At 42.8% G+C, this 12661-nt stretch overlaps 1 long non-coding RNA gene across 2 annotated transcripts; it reads left to right on the top strand.

Annotated features, from left to right (window-relative positions):
• The first annotated feature begins 1449 nt into the window (after positions 1–1449).
• LOC139831026 (uncharacterized) lies at positions 1450–7551 on the top strand. Of its 2 annotated transcripts, XR_011745013.1 has the most exons (4): positions 1450–3616; positions 6384–6442; positions 6737–6821; positions 6950–7551. It is a non-coding gene; the product is annotated as an uncharacterized lncRNA (long non-coding RNA). The 2 variants fall into 2 exon arrangements; XR_011745012.1 differs by lacking the exon at positions 1450–3616 and having other exon boundaries at positions 4596–6442.
• The last annotated feature ends 5110 nt before the right edge of the window (positions 7552–12661 follow it).

Genomic DNA, 12661 nt, shown 5'->3' with positions numbered 1-12661 from the left:
AATTAAATTAAGAACATTTGGTCATCAAGTGCTGGTTAAGCATATGCAGAATGGCTTCGCTAACATGTGTGACGGAGATGTTTGCCCTTCCAATCCTGCGAGAATTGCATTGGCTATCAACCTTTCAGCGGCATATCATGCCCTTGGTTTCTTTTAAAGGTATTTTTAATTCACATTCATTGCATGCCTAAAGCTCTGATGGTCATTTGTAGTGTCTTTCTTAAGCATGAATGGACACTGATCATATTGCTATCGATTGCAGTGCCCTTGATCTTGCCAGTAATGAATTGGAGGCCGCAGCATCTGTTACAGATTCAATGTCTGATGATGCTAAAAAAATGATTGATCTGCTGAGTGAGAATTTAGACCGCTGGATCCAGAGTGAACATTCACCACCAACATCAGAGCAAGATAGTGTTAGCCAATCCTCTTCAGGTAACATAAGACAGCATGCACATTTCACGTTTGCGTCATGTGTAGCTTCATGCAGTCTGGTAGTTTCTAAAACTATAATTGCAGATCATGGTGCTGAGATGCGATATGAGTTCAGCTCTCTTCTCATTCACGCTGAAGTAATACAAGATCACCAGAATGATTTCTTCACAACAAGCCAATATATAAGCCAACCGCCTACCCCTACAATGAGAATGCACGGTATGTACAATATATACATTTTGTCTGATCGACACAAATGTGGTTATTTCTGAAACTACAATTCCAGATTCTCTGGGATTGAATCATCTTTCACTTGACCAAGACAGTCAATAAATTATAATGTACTATTAGCGTACATCCTAAGAGAAGTAACTTAAACACCTACATGGTTTATATTTCGTGAATCGTGTCTGATTGATTTCTTAACTGAAATGCAGAAAGTAACCAGGCATCTCCATCTGAATCAGTTCTTGCTCCAGCATCCAGGGAACTGCAAGATGACAACCAGAAAGTGAATGAAGGTGGTGAAGAACTGAATGCAGATGACACTCAGCAGTGCCCCCTCCTTTTGCCTTTCTTCTGGAGTATTTTCTTGATCCCAGTAGTTTCAGTTGCTCCATGTTGTGTGATCCGATTGCTCCGCGCCGCCACGTCTTGGGTGTACTTCCGCCGTCGACTCGGTCGGTTGGGATCCTGGTGGACATTTCCGCGCGCCTGTGTAAGAGCCCCAAGTAGATGGATTGGATTCCATTGGAGGCGGCTGACCCATGCGCCCAAGCCGAGCACCTAGCACGCGACGCAAGTGCGTATGCTGGATTGCTGTCTCGATGGGACAAGTAACGAGATCTGACGCAGCGCCGCCACGATCCAGCGCCGCCGTGGTTCGGGATGTGGATTCGCGCCCTCGCCGTTGCTGCTCTCGGTGGCGTACCGCCGGTCCGAATCTGAATGTCACCGAGACTCCGAGAGGCCACCGAGTATCGCGGGCGCCAGGTAAAGCATCTTCTCCCAGTTTTTTCTCTTTTTCTGATATTTCTTTTTCTATTATTTTGGGAAAAGTTCCAGATTTGAAAAATTGTACTCCCTCCGACCCGGATTACTGTTCGCGACGGCTTTTTTGCGAAACCCCCCCTTGCTATTTGTCCGACAAACATAGCCCTCCTTTCTTCTGTTCTCCCGCACCGTCGCCTCCTTCCCCCGGCGGCGCCGCCTGCTCCACCCCTCCTGTCGCCCACGCCGCCTGCTCCGGCCCTCCCTCGCTGGCATCCTTCCTTCCTCCTCGTATCCCCGCCTTTCTTCCACACACCAGAACGGAAGGACGAGGGAGATCGAAGAAGAAATTGATCCCTTTTTCCCCCAAGGTCCTCACTTTGCCAATTTTGCATCCACGCCGGGCATCGGCGGCGGCGGATATGGGTGCTGGGCTCTAGGATACGGCTGTACGGTAGTAAGCCAGACGGATATCCGTCGTTTCTCATCGGGCTTGCGTGATGCGGCGTTCAAACGCGGGGGGCGGCGGATGGCGAGAAGCTCCAGGCGGAGGTGAGCCAGCGATGAGCTACGGCCTGCTAGAGTGCTGGGGTCACGCGGAGATACGCATCTTCGCGAAGGCCACGCACCGGACCACCTCGTCTACCAGCTGAGCTACGCGTCCTCTGCTCCGTCCGCTGGAATCAGGCGACACCAGCCACCACTTCACCAGGTCAGCTTCCAATCGCCCGCCAAGTGCCTGCGTTTGTTCCTGATACGTCCTGCTGCCTCCTAGCTCGACCTGGAACACTGCGTATTTCGTGGACATCATCACGTGTGATGTTTCTCCTAGTAGCAGTGAGAATTTTGAAGCCATGATTGCTCTCATCACGAATAGAGTATTAGTCATTCAATGGCTTTGTTGAAGATCATTGATTATTCTGAATATTTGGGAAGACCAAGAGCAATTGTATCTAATCATGTCTCATATTTGGATATTATGTAACTTTCCTGGAATATGTAGCCTAGTCCAAGTGATTATTCCGTAAGTAATTTGTCAAAGCTGTTTTTAGTGAAATGTGAGCTGTTTTCAGTGGAAGGATATACACGGTATGACTATGTTTATAATTTACAACTGTTTGCAGTATGACATGTTTATAATTTACAACTGTTTGTAATATACCATGCTTATAATTTACAACTGTTTGCCAACTAATTTAGGATGACTAGCTGTCTGTTTTGTGCCTTCCTTGTCCTCTTCTCCTTTTGATCCTCTTCTCCTCCTCTTCTCCTCTTGATCCTCTTATTCTCCTTAGACTTCTCTTCTTCTATTATTGGTTGTTTTCCCTTCCTCTTCTCCTGCTTAGGCTTCTCTTTGTCTACTTTTGGTTGTATTACAGCTTCAAATTCGCCTATTTGTGTTTCCTGGATGAGGTCAAGTTTCTGTAAATAGTAAACATAAAATTCTGTGAGTAAGATGAATTAGTAAGATGCATTAGTACAGATAATTACAAGCAATAGGACATTGACATACAGTCTTGACTCGACGCGATGGACGGATAATGCTTGATGGGTCTTTCAACCATGTGCTATATTCTTTTGCTGCGATAATAGTGTCATGGTCCACGATTACTTGGGACCTTCCTTTTCTCTTTGATGTTTTCTTTGCTTGTGCAACCTTGATCTTTGTCTCCTCTTCCTCCTTTAGTTGCATCTCGTATTCCTCTATCAACTTTAAGGTTCCTTCATATAATTCGCTATCAACCTCTAGTGTGTCAGGCAAGTTTCCCTCCTTTATCAGTTTGTCCTTGCCCATGTGAATTAGCTTGTATGTATTTCCACCCTGGTTTTTCATAATCTGCACAAGGATAGACTGCAAGGTGACATACACTTTGGCAAGTGTATTCACGTCATATGCATCGTAAGCTTGTTCTACTGATTCTATCAGTTCTTTGAGGCTGTTAGGTGCACTCTCAAATGCCAAGGATTGGATTGAACTGAAGAAGCAGAGATCTAGAACATTCACATCTGGGGAGTTAGGAGGTTGAAAAGTCAACCTAATATCCAATCCTGAAGCTTTTACGGTGGCTTGAAAAATAGGATCATCAGGCGGAACATGTGTTCTTGCATTGTCCTGTTGTATCCATATGGTTCCCACGTCTCCATCGTCGGGCCATACTTCAACAATTGCTGGAATTACCTTCTCACAGAGGTATTCCCGCATCACGTCTCTAGTAACATTGAGATTCTTTAGCATCAAATCGCCTTTTGTCTGATACTTTGAGTTGTACTTGGCCACATCCTCTATGACGAACGCCCAAATTCCGACCTTTCCGTCAAATGTCATATTACCTTGTGCATCAAATCTTGGTCTTGCAACCAGAGTTAGGAACATCACCTTACCGATGTTGTTATGGTTACGGATTGTGCGAACTGGATCCGGTTCTTCTGGAGTTAGGTAATATGTTCGATTACACTTTGTCATATCAAACCATTTTTCATCCATATGCATTATGTTCCCCATCATTTTGAAGATAAGCTTTGCATCTGTTATTGATGGTTCATCTATCATTGAGATGCAATATAGAAGTCTTTTGAGTCTGTTTTCCAAAGATAGATATGGCTTCAGACTATTAGTATGGCGCCTTAAATCGCCCCATGCCAACCGTCTTTGTAGTGTTGAGAAAGGGACACCAAGGGACCTTGCCAGCGCTCTCAGTGTACCCCTTTGGTTCAATGGAACTTGAGGAACCCTTTCATCCAGATTAAGCTCTCTCCTCTTTCTTCCACGCATCTTCCGATTATTGGAGAAATCAACCACTTCATTCCTCGCCTCTTGATCCATTGCCTTCTTCCATGTCTTCTCGACTGATCGAAGACTTATTCCCACGAGTTGAGCCACATTTTCTTTATCTGCCTTCACAACATGTCTATCTTTGCCTAAAGCTTTCAATGCAATATATGAGGCAAATTTGCTTCTCTCTGGCACATCCTTACGGCGCTGCAAATTACGTTCTTCTTGTTCTCGTTCTGTATTCTGTTCTAGCTCCACAGCTTGTTCTTGTTCTTGTTCGTCTGGAATGTGACCTGGCTGAGCAGCTTGTTCTTGTTCTTGTGGAGTATGTGGACTAAAGTTCAGATCCAGAACCCTCCCTACATCATCCTCCTCTTCTGGAGGTGTTGAGTTGATATCAATGAGCAAGACCATTTTCACCTATTATGGACCAGCTGCAGAAAAGAAATCCATGTCATTACATTTTTTGATCTGAACTTAACATATCTTGTGACGGACAGAATATATCTTGTGACTGAATATATCTTGTGAGACTCTCTATTTCAGTAAGGACAACTGATTTAGTGAACTCTTCTAACTGGGAGTACCTCATTTAACTAGAGGCAGGTAAAGCAAAGAAGCAACTGGAGCTCTAAATAAACATTTGGTAGGTGACATGATCAACGTGGAAGGATGATGGGACTGGTGTGTCCTGAATCAAGCAGTTTACCAATCACAGATTATAACAAGAGGTCATAGATGGAGGTGCTTATAACAAGAGGTCATAGATTATACAGTGATGTTGATTTTCACATCTAAGAGGTTCTTATATTAATACACTGATGTTGCTACATATTTTGGCTGACATATCAATGCAATCCCACTTTTCAAACGATTTATTTTGGCAAATCAGGCTGTCCATGTGCTCCATATGTATATATTGGCTGGAATGAATAGATCATGATTTACTTATTATTTGCTTTCATCCACTTAGCCGCTCATGCCTCTTGTGGTTCTTATGCATTATTCCAGGAGATCCTGTATAGAAATGTTCTGAATTATGTCTCAGTGTAGTTATTTGGCAGTCTTTCATTTATTATAGAATTGTGTTCTTGTACCTCTTGCACCTTGACAATCAACAAAACATTTTCTGGGAATTATGCTTCTGATGGTAGATCCCTGAGGTCTCCTCAAGGTACAACACCTATCCTAAAAGTACAGCTGCTTTGTTGGAAGATGATAAATTGTGGGAGTGCTTTACTGCTTGTACAATTGTGCAGTGAATGCCACTGTGCTGCAAAGGCGTTTTGGATGTCCTTGCTAGAGACATAGTTCATCTTTCTTCGGTCGATGATCTTGTATATGGCTAGAGTTTGGAGTATGTCCTTTATAGATGGAGTTTTTCCTTGCATTGAAGGATAAGAAGGGGATACTTTTTTCCTTTGGTGTCAAAAAAGTACATACCGCAGATATATATACCATACCTATAAGAATAGGTATTGATCTCCTCATCCTCTATTTTCTTTTGTGTTATGGAAAAAGGTGGAAAGAGATGCCTAGAATTATCCAATCTGCCACTATGCCTTTTGGTTTGTTTGAAACTTCGTGCAGAGAATTCTTCTTTAATATGAGGTAAAGAGTTCACCGCCAAGCACATATGACACAAACCTGTTCAATTGGTATTAATCTCCTCATCCTCATGCTTGTATCTGATTATTTTTGTTTCATAGAAAGGAGTAGAAAGTAGTGCCACCTGATTTTGCAGAATTATGTAACCTGGTACTGTGCGATGTGGGTTTTGCTTAAATTTATTTCCGTGTAGTTACCAGTGTGATGTTCATTGTAGATAGTTTGATACATGCTACTGTCACGTATCTACAGCTATCTAGACAATTCCTCTTTCTTGAAGTGACCATCACTTGTCTCAACAAACCTTTTGGTATCTGATATTAATATCGGAAATTTTCATTGATTTACTATTTGTAAATTACTTACATATGCATTTACACTTTTATATACGAAGCTCATGGCATGCCTTCTAAAGGACATCTGACTTGGCGAAGTCTTCTAACTGGGAGCGCAGCTCTCAACTAAATGACAGATAAGATGGTAAGCTTGACAGTTTTTGATCTGGAGTAGTACTGTATGATATATTCAGTCATGGTAGTGTTTGTGTGATTTTGGTGCGCAATTTTCGGTTAACTAGCAAGAAGAGATTCTTGACAAGAAGATACATAAGTGGAGGTCAGCAAATACTATGCCTAGGTAAATACTATGCCTGGAGTATGTGGATCAAATCAGGTACTCTATGTGTGACACAGTCTGACAGTAGAGTACAGCAGAATGCTTTCCTAACAGGAAAATACACTGACTCAGTGATCCTATAGTAAACAGTTGGTTGATTTGCACCTAGCAACTAGCACGAACTGCAAGAGGCACAAATACACAATAGAAAAGCTGTCTCAAAAAATACAACTCTGATCCAACGTGTTTAGCTCCTCTTGATCTGTTATTCCTTCTCCCAACGTGTTTAACTGAATGTTTTCATTTAATTCGCAGGTTGGTTGCTAGCTCATAATCAACAAAAGAAGATTAGGGAAAAGCCCCTCCACTGTCAATCAACAAAAGAAGATTGTGAGGCTAGGTATGATCACTGATCAGTAGTGTAGAATATGATCACTAATCAATCCTGTGAATGATGTGATGCTACCATACTCGGAAAGAGGTTCAGTCTGTTATTTTATCTGAACTGAACTGAACATTTATTTTCAGGGACACAAGATGAACACAAGATGTTCGATGAGATGCCGGTACGGATGGCGCGCGGGAGCTGTTTGATGTGATGCCAGAGAACGATGTGGTTTCCTGGACGTTATGCTGAAACACAAGATGAACATTTCTTTTAGGGAACACAAGATGAACACAAGCTGGACGCTATGCTGAAACTCTTGATCTATTCAGGTCAATGCAGAGCGAGAGCAGTGTCCAGAGCATGGCAACTTATGGAGTGCAACTCATTGGCATCAACACACAGCAGGCAGAAGTGGGAACCTAGCAGCAAGAACTGGGAACCTGCATGACGCCGGCGAAGGACGGGGTCCAGCCATACGCCTGGGAGAGCGGGACAATGGCGACGGACATGACGACGGCTTGAGCCTCGCCTCCGCCGGCCGCGGAGGCTGCAGGAGGCGCAGAAGCGGTACGGGTCCTGGCTAGAGGCCGGAGCGGCTGGAGAGGAGCAGAGCACAGGAGGCGGCGCGGCTGCCATGGAAGCGGAGGCGGTGGTTGGGCGCGGGTGGGGCGACGGCGGGCGGAGCGGAAGGGAGGCAGAAGCGAGAGGTGCCGGTAAAGAAGAGTGCGAGCTCACCTCCGGCGCAGCCTTGCTCCAGCCTTCCATCGGCGAGCTCGATCCTTCGGTCGACGAGATCGCCTGGGCAGGGGAAGGGGAAGCGTCCGGCCGCTGGGATCTCTCCGCGGGAAAGGGCAGAGCCACGGAGAGCAGCGGCGCGCGGTCGCCGGGAAGCAGGGGCGCGCGGTCGCCAGGACGCGAGGAAGACGACGGGAGGACCTGATTGCAAAAGTTTTCAAACTTCTAAGGGGTTTTCTGTAAGTTTTAATTAAAACACGCGCCCGCCCAGTTTTTCGGGTCGGAGGGAGTACAGATTTTAAAATCTTCAAAAAAAGCTCAACTTTCAAAAAATTTAAATCTAGAAAAGATTCATATTTGATAAAGGTTCAAACCTAAAAACCAAAAGAAATCAATCGAGTCCATGACTCCTCCTTGTGGCGTTGAGGAAAGGACCAGTAGCAGATCGCCGGAGCAGCGCATCGGAGCGGGGCATCGGTCGTGGCGGAGGAGGGCATCGGAGCACGGCGTCGGAGGAGGTCGCCGTCGTCGGAGAGGTAGTCGCCATTGTTAGAGAGGAGGTGGTCGCCGTCGCCGGAGTGGAGGTGTACTTATAGCCGAAGGTGGTGGTCATCTTTGGGAACAAGGTGAAGAAGTGAAAGAGAAAGAGGGGAGAACGTGAATAAGTGGAAAAGGGTGAGGGAAAGAAGGTAGTGAAAGGGAACAAGAGGAGGAAGAATGGGTAGAGGAGGAGGGGAAGTTTGAAAAGATAGAGAGGGATTTTTTTTTTGAATTGTTCAACTTTGGAATTTTCTGCATCGAATCTAAAATGCCCGAAAGCTCTATTTTCCTTTTCTATTTTCCGGATTGTAAACAATCGGTATGGCCGTTGGAATCGGATGTAAATTTTTCGGTAGCTATATTTTCATACAAAAATTTTCATCAGATGTCGTATGCAAAATTTAAAGACATTTTACTGAAAGATGGCACCGTTTTGCAAAATATGTCGAGTTTCAAGTTTGTGAGGCACGCTACTAATATTTTGGCTCACTCACGGCCTGTTAGCCAAATATATTGGAAGCAGGCTAGTAAAGGGATATGCAACTGATATGGACATAGCAGTCGCATACTTCCACTGGCGCTCGATGTGGGTACTTTCTAGACCTGAGTGCAGCCAAGGTCCACATATTAGTCGTGTGCCATACTCTCCTCTTGACTGATATGGACAATTGCATTAAGTACTGTGCGTAATGTAAATAATACAAATATCCTTAGACAAAGTATTGTTGTTTTATCCCTAGTGGCAACAACACATCCATAACCTTAGAACTTTCTGTCACTGTCCCAAATTCAATGGAGGCATGAACCCACTATCGAGCATAAATACCCCCTCTTGGAGTTACAAGTATCAACTTGGCCAGAGCCTCTACTAGCAACGGAGAGCATGCAAGATCATAAACAACACATATATGATAGATCAATAATCAACTTGACATAGTATTCCATATTCATCGGATCCCAACAAACACAACATGTAACATTACAAATAGATAATCTTGATCATGATAGGCAGCTCACAAGATCTAAACATGATAGCACAAGAGGAGAAGACAACCATCTAGCTACTGATATGGACCCATAGTCCAAGGATGAACTACTCACGCATCAGTCCGGAGGCGATCATGGTGATGTAGAGTCCTCCGGGTGATGATTTCCCTCTCCGGCAGGGTGCCGGAGGCGATCTCCTGAATCCCCCGAGATGGGATTGGCGGCGGCGGCGTCTCTGGAACTTTTCTCGTATCGTGGCTCTCGGTAATAGGGTTTTCGCGACGGAGAGAATATATAGGCGAAGGGGCAGAGTCGGGGGACGCTCGAGGGGCCCACCCCATAGGGCGGCGCGCCCCCCTCCTGGCCGCGCCGCCAGGTGGTGTGGGGCCCCCTCGGCTCCTCTTCGTTTCCTCTTCGGACTTCTGGAAGGCTCCGTGGAAAATAAGACCCTGGGTTTTTGTTTCGTCCAATTCCGAGAATATTTCCTGTGTAGGATTTCTGAAACCAAAAACAACAGAAAACAGGAACTGGCGCTTCGGCATCTTGTTAATAGGTTAGTGCTGGAAAATGCATAATAATGATACAAAGTGTATATAAAACATGTGAGTATTGTCATAAAACTAGCATGGAACATAAGAAATTATAGATACGTTTGAGACTTATCAAGCATCCCCAAGCTTAGTTCCTACTCGCCCTCGAGTAGGTAAACGATAACAAGGATAATTTCTGAAGTGACATGCTACTATCATAATCTTGATCAATACTATTGTAAAGCATATGAGATGAATGAAGTGATTCAAAGCAATGGTAAAGATAATGACTAAGCAACTGAATCATATAGCAAAAACTTTTCATGAATAGTACTTTCAAGACAAGCATCAATAAGTTTTGCATAGGAGTTAACTCATAAAGCAATAAATTCTTAATAGAAGGTTTTGAAGCAACATAAAGGAAGATATAAGTTTCAGCAGTTGCTTTCAACTTCAACATGTATATCTCATGGATAATTGTCAACACAAAGTAATATGATGAGTGCAAATAAGCAAGTATGTAGGAATCAATGCACACAGTTGACACAAGTGTTTGCTTCTAAGATGGAAAGAAGTAGGTAAACTGATTCAACATAAAGTAAAAGAAAGGCCCTTCACAGAGGGAAGCAGGGATTACTTATGTGCTAGAGCTTTTTATTTTGAAAACATGGAAACAATTTTGTCAACGGTAGTAATAATTCATATGTGTTATGCATAAAACATCCTATAAGTTGCAAGCCTCATGCATCGAATACCAATAGTGCTCTCTCCTTGTCCTAATTAGCTCGGATTTCCATGGATTATCATTGCATTACGTATGTTTCAACCAAGTGTCACAAAGAGGTACCTCTATGCCACCTGTACAAAGGTCCAAGGAGATAGATCGCATTTGATTTCTCGTTTTTGATAGATCTCAACTCGAGGACATCCATACCGGGATAACATAGAAAACAGATAATGGACTCCTCTTTAATGCTTTAAGCATTCAACAACAGATAATATTCTCATAAGAGATTGAGGATTAATGCCCAAACTGAAACTTCCACCATGATACATGGCTTTGGTTGGCGGCCCAATGTTCTTCTCAAACAATATGCATACTCAAACCATTTAATCATGACAAATCACCCTTACTTCAGACAAGACGAACATGCATAGCAACTCACATGATATTCAACAAAGGTGTAATAGTTGATGCCGCCTGTACAAAGGTCCAAGGAGATAGATCGCATTTGATTTCTCGTTTTTGATAGATCTAAACTAAGGACATCCATACAGGGACAACATAGAAAACGGATAATGGACTCCTCTTTAATGCATAAGCATTCAACAACAGATAATATTCTCATAAGAGATTGAGGATTAATGTCCAAACTGAAACTTCCACCATGATACATGGCTTTAGTTAGCGGCCCAATGTTCTTCTCTAACAATATGCATACTCAAACCATTTGATCATGATAAATCACCCTTACTTCAGACAAGACGAACATGCATAGCAACTCACATGATATTCAACAAGGGTGTAATAGTTGATGGCGTCCCCAGAAACATGGTTACCGCTCAACAAGCAACTTATAAGAAATAAGATACATAAGCTACATATTCTTTACCACAATAGTTTTTAAGCTACTTTCTCATGAGCTATATATTGCAAAGACAAGGAATGAAGTTTTAAAGGTAGCACGCAAGAAAATTACTTTGGAATTGCAGAGAAATACCACATAGTAGGTAGTTATGATGGACACAAATGGCATAAGTTTTGGCTCAAGGTTTTGGATGCACGAGAAGCATTCCCTCTCAGTACAAGGCTGTGGCTAGCAAGGTTGTTTGAAGCAAACACAAGTATGAACCGGTACATCAAAAATTACATAAGAACATATTGCAAGAATTATAAGACTCTACACTATCTTCCTTGTTGTTCAAACACTTTTACTAGAAAATATCTAGACTTTAGAGAGACCAATCATGCAAACCAAATTTCAACAAGCTCTACAGTAATTCTGCACTAATAGGTTCAAACTACATGATGCAAGAGCTTAAACATGATCTATTTGAGAGCTCAAAACAATTGCCAAGTATCAAATTATTCAAGACAATATACCAATTATCACATGAAGCATTTTCTGTTTCCAACCAAATAGCAATGAACGAAGCGGTTTTCAACCTTCGCCATGAACATTAAAAGTAAAGCTAAGAACACCAGTATTCATATGAACAAGCGGAGCGTGTCTTTCTCCCACACAATAAATGCTAGGATCCGAATTTATTCAAACAAAAACAAAAATAAAAACATACAAACGCTCCAAGTAAAGCACATAAGATGTGACGGAATAAAAATGTAGTTTCACTAGAGGTGACCTGATAAGTTGTCAATGAAGAAGGGGATGCCTTGGGCATCCCCAAGCTTAGATGCTTGAGTCTTCTTGAAATGTGCAGGGATGAACCACGGGGGCATCCCCAAGCTTAGATTTTTCACTCTTCTTGATCATATTATATCATTCTCCTCTCTTGATCCTTGAAAACTTCCTCCACACCAAACTCAAAACAATCTTATTAGAGGGTTAGTGCATAATCAAAAATTCACATGTTCAGAGAGGACACAATAATTCCTAACACTTCTGGACATTTCCCAAAGCTACTGAAAGTTAATGGAGCAAAGAAATCCACTCAACAGAGTAAAAGAGGCAATGTGAAATAAAAGGCAGAATCTGTCAAAACAGAACAGTCCGTAAAGACGAATTTTTTAGAGGCACTTAACATGCTCAGATGAAGAAGCTCAAATTGAATGAAAGTTGCGTACATATCTGAGGATTACTAATGATTTTTCGCAGATTTTTCTGAGTTTCCTACAGAGAGATCTACTCAAATTCGTGACAGCAAGAAATCTGTTTCTGCGCAGAAATCCAAATCTAGTATCAACCTTACTATCAAAGACTTTACTTGGCACAACAATGCAATAAAGTAAAGATAAGGAGAGGTTGCAACAGTAGTAACAACTTCCAAGACACAAATATAAAACAAAAATTGCAGAAGTAAAATAATGGGCTGTCTCCCATA

The sequence above is a fragment of the Lolium perenne genome, chromosome 5, assembly GCF_019359855.2.
Source record: "Lolium perenne isolate Kyuss_39 chromosome 5, Kyuss_2.0, whole genome shotgun sequence".
Taxonomy (NCBI): Eukaryota; Viridiplantae; Streptophyta; class Magnoliopsida; order Poales; family Poaceae; genus Lolium; species Lolium perenne.
The sequence above is the reverse complement of the archived record's forward strand: the minus strand, read 5'-3'. Positions and strand labels throughout refer to the sequence as shown.